The sequence below is a fragment of the Sylvia atricapilla genome, chromosome 15 (genome assembly GCF_009819655.1).
Source record: "Sylvia atricapilla isolate bSylAtr1 chromosome 15, bSylAtr1.pri, whole genome shotgun sequence".
In the NCBI taxonomy this organism is placed as follows: Eukaryota; Metazoa; Chordata; class Aves; order Passeriformes; family Sylviidae; genus Sylvia; species Sylvia atricapilla.
Genome location: NC_089154.1, coordinates 14,288,083 through 14,300,930, shown reverse-complemented (window position 1 = coordinate 14,300,930; position 12,848 = coordinate 14,288,083).

Genomic DNA, 12,848 nt, shown 5'->3' with positions numbered 1-12,848 from the left:
TCTCTACTCTTGCTCTGGCACATCTGTTTTCAGTTTTGGATTTATTGGCACAGAAATCAACAAAAATCACAAAGCTGATCTTCAGTTACCGCACAGGGGCTTTTTGTATCTGTTTGAGCTGTTCAGACTTTGGACTTTAGAGTTACTTTGATTCATATCATAGAAAATCACTACTCAAATCCTTCCAATAATGTCCAATAATGGACACTTTCCATGAAGTGTCATTTAGCCAAGGCTGGGAGATGGATCTGCTTTCTTTCAATGTAAACACACTACACTGTGAAAATATAGAATCGAATGTTATTTGAAACTGGATTAAAACAGGCTAGAATTCCTGAGCAGAGAAACTTTGAGGTTGGAAAACCAGCTTAAAATAAAAGAACTTTTTAGAGATCTACTCTTCAGTGAAATCATTGCTGGATGAGGCCTGGGCCTCTATCACACATACATTATACTATATATGTAATATCAAGCATGCTTTGAAGAAAAACACATTAAAGGCTTAAATACCTTCTGGAATAGGGCCATCCTAATCAGACCTGAAGCCATCAGGAATTTCTTCACCTTTCCCAGTCAGACCAATACCCTGAGTGGAGCTGTCAGAAGCCCAGAGTGCACAGAGAGACTTGTACAGAGAGACTACCACTGTACTTGAGTTCTCAACTATAGTGATTGGAGAATCTGCTTTTATTTGAAGACATGATCAAGTGTTTACCAGAATGAGATCACACTCCAGTCTAAGTATTCCTTTCTTACTAAGTTTGTTTCCTGAGTTCAAAACAACCCCTAAGATCTGCAGACCACAGCTACTTTAAATAACACCCAAATCCTCTGAGCTTAAGACAGAGTGATCTAGAAATGGTTCCAAGGTAATGCAGCAACCAAGAACCCAGCTTTTGAGCACTTCTGAAATTAACTGACAAGAGCAAACCAGGAATTCTCACATATTGCAGAAATCCATCTATAGCAATTACTAAAAGTCAGAAGAGGCATGTACAGTGATAGGTTCATGTATTAAGTGTAATCTTTTCTGGTTTGAAAAATAGTCTGTAACTAACAAGCATTTACCCACAGAATATAAACCTCTTATCAGTTGCCTCTGAAACCAAGCTCACTGCACCCACTCAATATAAACTTCAGCATTGGTAAAGGCTTACAAGATCAAAGTCAATTGTTCATACTTATGTTCCAAATTGGGGAGAAAAAAGAGCTTTTCACTTCTAAAATTTTCACACTTTCAGTCTGATAATCAAGATTATTAATGTACTCCTGCTGGAATATTAGGGTTTTTCTCCTCTCCACTATTTTTTGGGAGACATTTCAAAGAAGATAACTGCAGTTTTACATAAACTAACATCCAGGGAGAGAAATTAAACATACACAGCACGTGTACTGTATTGTTTTTCTCAAACTATAGATTGTGCTTGGCCACTGTGAAAGTCTCATTTCATTTCATTTACTCTGTGAAGGAATAATACATTATTCCTTCATTATTCCTAACTGATCATCAAGTTCTCAAGGAACGAGCAGGCGCTCATAATTACCGCAAAAAAAAAAAAAAAATTAAATACAAACAAAACGTAATCATTTAGCAAATGTAGACATCTCTGTGATGGTTTATCACACTCTAAATCACGTCTCGACCCAGATCCAGCCCCAGGCCTGTCCCACTGTGGGCAGAGCTCTCTCCCCTCCTCCTGTGCCCTCCTCCTGGGATGAGCCAAGCAGCTCCTCTCTGAGCCCTTCACCAAGTTTACCACTGTGGACACTTGTTTGGCTCCAGCCCCACTCTCACCCTGGTGTTTTCAGTGGGTCACTGTTGGTGTGTCTGAGCCTGCTGAAGCTCCGTGGTTTGCTGGAAGCTCAGCTGTGCCTCTCACCTTACAGCACCTGCAGAAGGCACCAGCAGGGGAAGGGGAGCACAAGCAAAGAGCTGCAGTTTGGTTTTATTGGTCGCCAGCAGAGAAAGAGAGCCTCATTAATAAAACTTTTACACGTGTTGTGACACACAACTGAATCTAGAGTGCCATTAATATCTGTAACTGTGTGTTTAGGGCAAAGAAATTTTTCTTATACTTAAAGATAATGAGTCCTACAATCACTGTCCTTTTCCATTCCTTCCAAACAATAGAAACCCTCAATTCAGCACAAAATCACTTATAATCTAGTCAAAGTAGTGAGCATAAAGTGTCTTTTGGATAAAAGTTGGCTCCTTCATCATCTCTTTGTCTCTTTGAAGAGGAAACAGAACAGAGTTAATGAAAACATTTTCTAATAAATGGCACCACTTTAACATGCCAGAGCAGAGCTGATCAGTTTTATCAAGTCCACTGCACTGTGGTTAGGAAAGAAATTGCATCACTGACAAACTTATCTCCTTACTCATCCCCTTCAGTTCCCACCCCTTTATGGCTTTTTTTCCTCTGACTTAATGAAATCCCTTTCCAACCCACTCAAGGGTTCCAATGGATTGAAGCAAATTATTTTGAGAAGATTCTATATGAACATACACACAGTTTTCAAACCCCAGCACTCTCTCCTGAGCTCTTGGAAGTTTCCAGGTCTTCCCAAACTCTCCTGACATGCCTGAAATGGGACATAAATCCAGCCCCATGGCAGTGGCTGCAGGACACAGGGGGGCATGTGAGCTCTCCAGAATGTTACTGTGGCCTTCCACACCAGGAAAGCATCTCTGGGGATGGGGAAGACAATCTTGGGACAATGCACGAGTGCATGAAAGGCTTTCCTGAATGCTAGGTGTTCTTATATCCTTAATCAAGTCACTTATCATCAAGCTGACAACATTTCTTTACAAGGGCACTAATAGTGTCAGCTAAAGCAAAGGGACTATGATGAAGTAGTATCAAAAGAACAGACAAAGAGCTCTGTAAAATCTGCTTAATCTTAGGAAATCAAATCAAAGAACAGATCAGCAAATGAAACACCTTTGGTGCCTGCCAGCAGAAAAATTCATTATAAACATCAGGTGAAGGAGGAAGAGTTTAATGGTCTTTTATTCTCTAGAAGAATAGAATCTCAGCTCTTAATTTCCAGGCTGCTGGGGTTCATTGGCAGATAAGAAATATTTTTAGCAAAAGAGGGATGTTTCAATAGTTTTCCTTCCACGCTAAGGGAGAAAAACCTAGCAAACCTCAAAAACTTTCAGTACTTTCAGGGAGAGCATAGGAAACTTCTTTGCCTCTTCAGAAATAAGATCAAACACTCCACCTTCGAAATGTGTCTTGTTTGAGTTCTCACTTCCTGCAAATATTTAACATTATTTACCCTAAAGCCATCCCTGTACATTGTGATGCAGTGCAAAAAACCAAACATCCATTCCTTCTGCCCCAGGGGATATGAAATGTATTTCTTCCTATATCTCACTTTTTTCCCTCCTACTTTAAAAAAAATTATTTGTGAAGAATTGGAGAGACTGCTCCTTTCCATTAGCCCTTAAAATAATATCCAGTGCTTTGTGCAAGAGCAATTAAAAAAAGGATGAGTTCTGACACAAGCCTGATTTTTTATAGCATCAAGAGAAAATGTGAAACTCAGATGGGTCTTGTTAGTGCTAAATGCAGTCCTACTGACTCCAATTTGTTTTGTTCTATTAATTTATCGTCTTACATTTGGAATGATTTCATAGTCTGCTAGGAAAAGGTCTCAGAAGCATGAGGCAGTGAGATAACAGGATGAAGATGCAGCTAACTGTGATATTTCAGAGCTATTTGAGTACTATTTGTGAACACACCATTATTCTAAACACAACCCTGCAGCTTTTTCTGCCTACAGCACACACACAGCATCGTTTAGCAATAACAAATCTGGTGGGAAAACTCAGTGAACCCCACACACATGAGCTTCCAACTCTTACTACAATTCAGCTGGAGAAGGCCTGTAATTTATTCATCTGTAATTGCTGTGTCTGCATTGATCAGCTTTCTCCAGGCTATCCAAGTCAATCCTTGAACAAAACACGCAGCAAAATAATAAAATCAGAACAGTACAAAATGGCAAAGCTATTTGCTGATACAATAAAGTAGATTTAGTTGGACCTGTGACTTAAGCTACACCACAATGTTATTTGGACTGAAAACCGTGTTTTTTAGACCTCTGGTGTGCTTTACTGGTTTCAGAATTCACAGTTGTGCCTTTCTTTTCCTTCAAAATATAATAATTTCCTGCTTCATGCTTTTTTTATTTTATCTACTTCGAATTCCTGCCAGCTACCAGTAAACAAAGGCCATGTGAGGGATACTCTGATCTGTGGATACTTCTGCTTTCCAAGGCAACAAACAAGTGTTCAATAGCACCATGAAAAATGTGCCTTTACCAGTCGTCAGCGAGAGACTCACAAGTGGAATATTCAATATTCTTCATGAACTTCTGCAGCGCTCACAAAAGAATCAATAACTAGAAACCCAGTTACACCTTTTACTGAGCAGAGCTGTAAAATCAGGAGCCCAAAGAATGGAGCTGAACTGGTTTTTCGGGCAGTTTGGGGTTGTTTTTTCCCCGTTATTGACACCAGTGGTCAGCAAAGGCAATTAATTCACTGGATGACAGTCCTTCTGAATTAGTAACACACTGAATAAGAAACATTTCCACAGTGCACAGGTCTGGGTGCCACAGACACTGCACCAGAATGACATTCAGCTGTAGGTTCAGTGAAATTCCAGGCACTGATAGAAAGTCTGTGCTGTTTACTGGTACTTCTGCAACACTTCAGTTGAGATTGTCATGCTCTCTTACTTCCCTTTTTGTTTAATTATGAATTTTGTTTCTTAGCACTGCTGTAACCCATTTAAGGACAGGTGGGGTTAAAAGAGGCTCCAGGTCTGTACAGAACTCCAGTGAATGAGTGAAGTGTGTAGGGAATTCTCTTCATTTCTAAGTAAGTCTGAAAATACCTGCTGTGCTGTGATACACAGAGACACAAACGACTTCATCTGAACACAATATTTACATTGCTGGGAAAAATACAGGATAGGGAGAGTTAAAACTCAACATGTTATCTCAGAAACACAACTGGGAAGTGACAGGAGGCGAGATCATTGCAGAAAATTATTTCTATTTGGTGATTATTAGGATAAAAATTACTTACCCAAAGGTCATGCCTGACCAAAAAAAAATTCTGGAAAAGCAAAGAATTTAAACTTTTGTTCAGCATAACAAAGTATTTCAAATTTTCTGAAGTGTTTTAAACCAAAATCAATGCAGAAATTCATTCTTTGGAGGAATGCCAGTCAAAGTAACACAAGGAGGAGGCCAGAGCACATTATTGATTAATACCTACATCCAACTTCAGTCCAAAAATATGAAAATGCCCATGAAGGTCTCAGCAGAGAGCCAAGGACTCAGCAATGCAGACACTCTAAGCTGCTGAACCTTGTGGGAAAATGACCTGAGCAAACTTCTGTCCTCCCACCAAAGTCACCAAAGCCTCTGCTGGCACCCCTGAGGAATTTCAGGGGATGAATCCCCCAGGCAGGGCTGAGGGGCACAAATTTGTCCTGCTGTGGGTGAAGTGAGATGAAGCCCCCCAAGACCTTGCTGTGAGCAGGGATGGATCTGCCTGAGTCACTGCGCTTTGTCTCGGCTGAGGTAAATACTTTGGGACTCAGAATGTTCCTCAGGAGCCCTCCTGTAAGTCTGCTGGAATCACCATGGTGATATTCTCCACCTACAGTAATTATGCTTACACATCCTCTCTGAATACCTGAGGTACTTTTATAATTTGCAGGAATACGAGTAATTTTCTAGCAGGCAGTGTTACACAGCTGTGGACAGCTGTAAATAAAGTGTTTACATGGGGATGGAGGCATTGCAGAGCTTTAGAAAAGTGTGCTGTGAAAGACAAAAAAATAGCCCTGTTCCAATTTGAGAGAATGTGCAATTTAATCCATGTAGAAATCTTGTTCATCGGTAATTACAGAAGGAGATAAGAGTCTCCTCAATTAAGATCAGGCAGAAAATGATTTTATTTTATGTGTCCTGAGAAGTATCACATCAAAAATAATTAGAGAGAGAGAGAGAGACCTAAAAACTTTCAGATGTTTTAAAAGTATTACCTCCTTTGAAATTTAGAAAAGCTTCAAAGAAATGTCAGGTTCTGGCATGCTCTGAAAAGAGCCCTTGTATGTAAAAACAACAAGGCCTTTCCCCCAGTTTTATATATATTTGATGGAGCCACTCAAAAAGTAATAACTGAAAAACTAATTTAAATTCAGACATGATTCTTTGGATAACAGTTATAGCTCAATGGCTGGGATTATTAGGAACGAGCCTGTGGCAAACCCAAAATTGGGAACATGACACAAAGGAGTTTCTGTCAAGTTTTCCAATTATTAGTCTTCACTTCCTAGTTATTTATATTTCCTTTCAACTCACATGTCTGAGTCCCAGAGGAGTAATGCAGGAGCTCCATCTCTGAGGAACAGCAGCAACCTGTGCTAGAAAACCTGTTTGCACCTGCATGGCTGTAAGATTTTCTATAGGAGACAGGAATGCACCACCAAAGTTTTTCTTTATTCTTACATTTTTAGTCTGTAATCATTCCTCATGTCTTTGGTTACCAGTCTTCAGGGCCCACTCTTACTAATTAACTAATCAATTACACACTTGCTAATCTGTTTTATCCAAAGATAACACAGCAGAAGGAAAAGGCAGACATAGATTTCTTTTCTCTACTTAAAGAGACATTTTCTTTAAACTCTGGTTACACAAAACCCTTCTGATCTGTCAGTCCAAAGCTTCCATATGGATTTTCCAAGCATCAGTGTGAATTAATTTTGATTTGAGTCACTTATTATACCCACTCAGTGGGCTGTTACGTATGGTATGGATTGGCTAAGCACTGTCATTGACTCATTTGAGATCAATTCATTCATTGTTCCCACCCAGTACACCATTTTGGACTGAGATAAAGTACAATGAAACAAGAAGAAAGACCCACTGGAAGGCAAATAATAGCACAGGAAAAAAAAAAAAGGGAAAATATAATAGTCAGACTGGAGACAAAAGAATAGAATAGACAGAAACACAGAGATCAAAGACAAACATTGATCAAAGACTGAAACGGAACTGCAGACAAACCAGAACCTGTGATCAAAACCTGATGGAAAGAAGCATGGTGTGATGTGAAAAAAGGAGAGAGGAGTGAAAAACCCGAGGCTCACTGCTTCAGGATATTCCACTTGCTTTTGATTCTCTCCTAGTCTCTAATCCAGCCATGGTAAAGAAAGAAGCATATGAATTTCTCTACAACCCCTAGAGATAAAAGACTGTTGCCTGGATGTCTTGTCATTAACTCTCCCTTGTCCACTTGCTGTCGTGTTCATCTTCCTAACACTGTTTTCAACCAGTTTTGCTGGTGGCAAGAAAGGATTTTCTCCTTTTTCTGTCACAAATTTCTCAAGAAAGAATGCGTGTTAACTCTTACCAGCTAAACTCTTCCACCAGTCTAGCTCCTGCAGAGTTCCTGCTGCAGATAACTCCATCTCGTTGTGGCCTGCTGCCCAAAGACAGCTGTTCATGCCCCTCCTGCCTGAAGCTGCTCCCCAGGCAGAGAGAGAGCCCTTGGAGTTGGCAAACCTGGGGTTGAGATCGTGTTCTATCAGATCTAGGCATGATTTTTGCTCCCTTTTTTCTGCTGCAAGTTTTGGCCCCAAACAGGGTCATAGCACAGGTTCTTACCCCTGGGGTGATGGACAGTGTCAGAATCCCTGGGCTACTATCAATAATCCCTTTGGGTTTGGCCTCTGTGAGAGCTGAGCCCTGTGCAGGTTACTGCTGACACCTCCCAGGTCAGCTCTTCAGTGGGGAAATTCCCCACTGGCACTCACACTTTGGGGTTTGGTGGTGCTGTAGCAAACCCTTTCTGAGGCACCACAGGGATATCCAACCTTCTTACTCTGTCTTAATGTTGGCCAACAGAAGAGCTAGAGTTGGAACAGATTGGGCAAGTCTGTTTTACTATATAGGAGGAAATCTTCTGCTTTGTTTCAATAACTATATTTTTTAAAAATAAAAATCATTAATGTTTTCAGGTGATTTACCAGATAACCTTTATTGGTCAAACAATGCTCTGACCAGAATATCTTCAAGACATTACTCAGCAAATGGGTCAGTTCAAGCAGCCACATGGCTTTTCTACCATTTCAGGAAATCTGAAGCAGTGACACAAGATGAATTTTCATTCTCAGAGCCAGAGAGTGACTGACACTGGCAGGGACCTCCAGAGCTCATCTGCTCCAACCTCCCCTCTGAGGCATGGTCAGCTGAAGCTCAGGACATGTCCTGATGGATTTGGATGTCTCCAAGGAGGAAGGCTTCCTTGGTAAACTGTGCTCAGGGACTCCCACAGTGCAGAAGTGTTTCCTGGTGTTCTGAGGGAATCTCCTGGGTCTGATTTGTGCCCATGGCCTGTGGTCCTGCCAGGGGCACACCAAGAGCAGCTTTGCTCTGTGCACTTGGCACCTTCAGCTCTCCAGGCTAAAGAGCCCCGAGCTCTTCCAGCCTTTCCTGAGAGGAGATGCTCCAGCTCCCTCCTCACCTCCCTGGCTCTCCAGTATGTCCCTGTCCCTTGTGCTGGGGACCCAGGACTGGGCACAGAGCTGCAGCTGTGGCCTGAGCAGAGGGGCAGGTCAGCCCCCTCAGCCTCCTGGAAATGCTCCTCTCGTGCAGCCCAGAGTGCATTCACTGTCTTGGCCCAAAGGACACTTTGCTGGCTCATGGAAGTTTCCAGAACCACTGGATGCCTGAGAAAGGGAAGCACTGACTTGGTTTGCACAGGCTCAGACAGAAACAATTGCCTATTTTCAAAGAGCTGGCAACCAACATTTTTCTCATGAGGACATCTTGTGGCTAATATTTCACATTATTGGCAATAATGCAGAGAAGAGACTGGAGCATCAGGAGTCTTAAATCACCTCTTATGCCAAATGTCCCCTCTCATTTCCCATTTAGTCCTAGTTCACAAAGATAGGATCAGAACCCAAAGTTATATTTGTAAATGCCACTATAAACTATATTTAAATAACCAGACGTGGCTTTGTGAGATCATTTCTCCTTATCGTAGCATTCAAAATATTCCGTTTTGTTGGAGATATTTTCAACCCTCATTATTGCAATTTATGGCTTGTTAAGAATGACATTGGCATCTATTGGATAAAAGGCTGTTAATCCTGCACCACTTAGGGGCTCTATAAATTGCTGTATGTTTGGGAGATGGCACTGTCACATCTGTTCTGGGACACGTGCCTCTAGCAGGAGCTGAGTGCACATCTTCCCAAGACTTTCCAAGAACTACAGAGTGCCACTCTGGGAAGATGGCAGTGGTTTTTTATTGTTGCCAAAACACTGCTGCCTTAAGATAGTGCTGAGAAAATAAAATTTGTAAACACAGCACTGCTTTGAACTGGCTTTAGCACACTTCACAAGGTCACTTGGGTGCTTTTCATTAGAATATTACAACGTAAAGGTGCTGAGACAGTTATTGAAATAGATGGACCTAGAAGATAAATAAAGTTTAAAGCTTAAAACTTTCAGCAACTGGGATACAAAAACAAGAAAAAAACATCTACAAAGGAATTTCCAGTGAGACTGACTTTAACACTGCCACCATCCTGACAGCAGCTCTATGAAAGCAAGGACACTTCCATTTTATTTCAGTAAATCTCTAATCTCTACACTTGGCACCTCAAAGAAGTTCAGTTTAATATGCTTCAAAAGAATTAAAAATTCATCCTTCCCTTTATCCCAGATATCCTTATGATGAATTTTCGAGCACTGTCAGACATGAGGAAGCAATTATCTTAAATAAATTTGTTTGTATCATTTCTTGATCACAAATGATACCAGAAGAGAAAATATTTGCCTCCATAAATCAAAATTTTACAGCTATCCTAGCAATGGGTTACAGTACATTAGGATCTCAATCTACAAGCTGCTGATGAAAGATGAACTATACAGTTAATGATTTAATCAGTATACTGTGTTAATTACAAATGAAGCCAAACTCAAGAGGAGAATGAAATATAGGAAGAGCACATACAGGTCCAACCCTGCCTGCTTTATTCACTGAGGCATTCCTGTTGAAATGCAGTGGGACTAGCTGCATAACTGAGGCAAGCAGGATTTGATCCTCCTTATATTACCTCTCATATAAAATATTTACACACTCCTGCCAGGAGTGTATTTTGCAATATTCTCATTTTAGAGGAGATTAACTCTATATCAAAGGAACAATATTAAAAGTTTCTAATGGAATCCAGAATGGTTGCAAAAATTGCTTTTTTGGAAATGTTCTCATTTGGGCTGCCTCATTAATCCCTTTAACCACGGAACTCACATTTTAATTGCAGATACGACCCAGGCTCCCAAGTATCCAGGAGCACACCTGTTCCTGCAGTGCACAGGGTGCAAATCTCCTCCTTTTGTGGGCCCAGCTGTGGAGACAGGGCCTGGGGGAGGCTGATGGAAAGGCAGCACAGCCCCGTGGCCGAGGTGCTGGCCAAGGTCATGGAAAGGCACAGGGGCTCTCCAAAGCACTGCTGACAGCACCTCGCCCATGGGACTGCTGCAGCACATGAACCAACACAAGAAAGAGAAACTCACGTTCATCCCAAGAACTGGTTAGTGGAAGCTTCATGCAACCTTTTCATTCTTACACTTCCCTTTAAAGCAGCTCCCTTTTGTTCTGCACTTTGCATTGCAGAGGAGCAGCACCCAGAGGGGAGGCAACACTGGCTTTTTTCAGCTGATGCACTAGGGACTGCTTCAGGTAAAAGAATTTAAATGAGTCCTCTGATTTCTTCATGGTTTCAGAGTTTGTTTCATTTTTCACATGGCTTCAGGACCAGAATGACTTCCATTTACTTTACTTTTTTCTTTTGCCTCAATCCTGTACCCAGGGCTGTCTCAGTGTGCACCTTGCAGCTGACTCCCAGCTTTGACACTAACTGTTATTGATATTGTTAGTGTTAAATACCTCTGGCACTGTTTGGAAGTAGTAGTATAATAATTGGCAAACTTTTATGGATAAAACAAACCCCAGTTCTGCATTTAATTGCACCCAGGAATCTTTTTCTGCCCATACGTGGAGTGCACACGAGGAAGCACCTCTTGATGGTGATCCCATCATGAGCTTCTTAAATGCGTGACACCAGCTCCCTTAAAATGGTAAGAAATAGAGGAGATTGAAGAAGAATCCCAAAATCTTCTTCAAGATTTCAGACTCCAGCCAGGTTCAAATAAATTAATAAAGCCCTACACATACATACACACACACACTTTTCTTCTGTCTTGTTTAATTCTTGTCTTCAACTAGATGCAGGGATGGGTGAACACAGACTGGGAAGCTGTATTCTAGATTCAGGTACTTCTTCGATATTTTACATCATTTTCATTTTGCCAAATCAAAGCTGAGTGGAGCATTTCCCAGCCTTACCCAGTGGCCTGCATTTATCCACAGGTATAAAGGAGTGAGGGGCTGTATCTTGCCACAAGGATGTAGTACAAGCAATTAAACCCTTGGTAATGAACGGCTCATCAGTCCGCAGGTGATGTATGATAAGTGATTGCTCCTGCAGGTATTAATCATCTGCTGCAATTGCTGGATTATAAATTCCCTCGGGGCTGATTGGATTTTATCAAGAAGCCATGAAGTAAAAAAGGGTTTAGGGGGAGGTTTTTTTATAGTCTGAAGCCTAATATTAGAAATGTGCCTATTGGAAATGAGGGTCTTTCCTTTGAAGACACGCTCACAGTGACTGAACAGCTGCCAGAAAAATGTAACCATTTTCAAAGCAGCCTCTGGGACCAGAGTATATTCTGAGGCAAACATTAAATTAAAAGTGTTTTTCCCACCTCCACAAAAATATATGCAACTCTCATGCACATTGAAACTGTTTTCCCATTGGCAGAGAAACATTCCATAAATCTATATGGGGACTGAAATAACTTGATCACACAAATTCAAACACAAGAGCTAGTTACTATTATCATTTGGACATTCTGTCAGCACAGTATATGGATTGTATTTGCAAATATTATTTGTGAGAACACCAGTTCCCCTGATAGGAACCTGAAGGACTTCTACATATATTGAATTTAGGCCACTGTTGAAAATGGAACAGTAGTTTTAAGTTTTAATAAAAGCCTTACCTGTTAAATATATCCTCTTTTTTGTGTTTTATTTCATTTTGTTACATTAGTTTCCTTCTATCAAATTCGAAAGCAATAAATAAAGCTGTGAAAAGTAAATTTTAAAAAACATATAAAAATTAATCTAATCCACAAAATCAAAAAGCTCTCTAAATTGTCTAACACTTATTTCCATGTCACATAGTTTCTTTTCAAGGTTTTTGGGGAAAAAAAAATCTTTTTTTTTTGCTAACCTCTAAATGATTGTTATTAATATTGTTACTTTCCAAAATATACTTAATGGGAAGAAAACACCACAAAGAATACAAGTAATCTGAGTTAATCTCAAACTGATGTTTAATACCAGCACAATGATTCTTTTCATTTTTCCCATGAAATTCTCTGTGAACACAAGGAATTTCAATTGTGTGTCAGCCATTTCAGCTTCACTTTGGCTACAGAATTACAGCCCAGATTAAAAAATGAAGCAGAAGACAGTTGAGTCTTTTATGAGAGTGCATCAAAATCCTAACATGGCCATGGAACATGGAATGTAATTATTTTCTAAAGTTATGCCAAGCCCAAATGCAGCCCAGTTTCTCCCAGCAGCCATTCCAGCTGGGAAAACCAGCCAATACAGTACCCAACCACACAGGTGGGAGTTTTTTGCCAGGGAAGAGAAAGGAACGGTTTCAGTGTGAAAA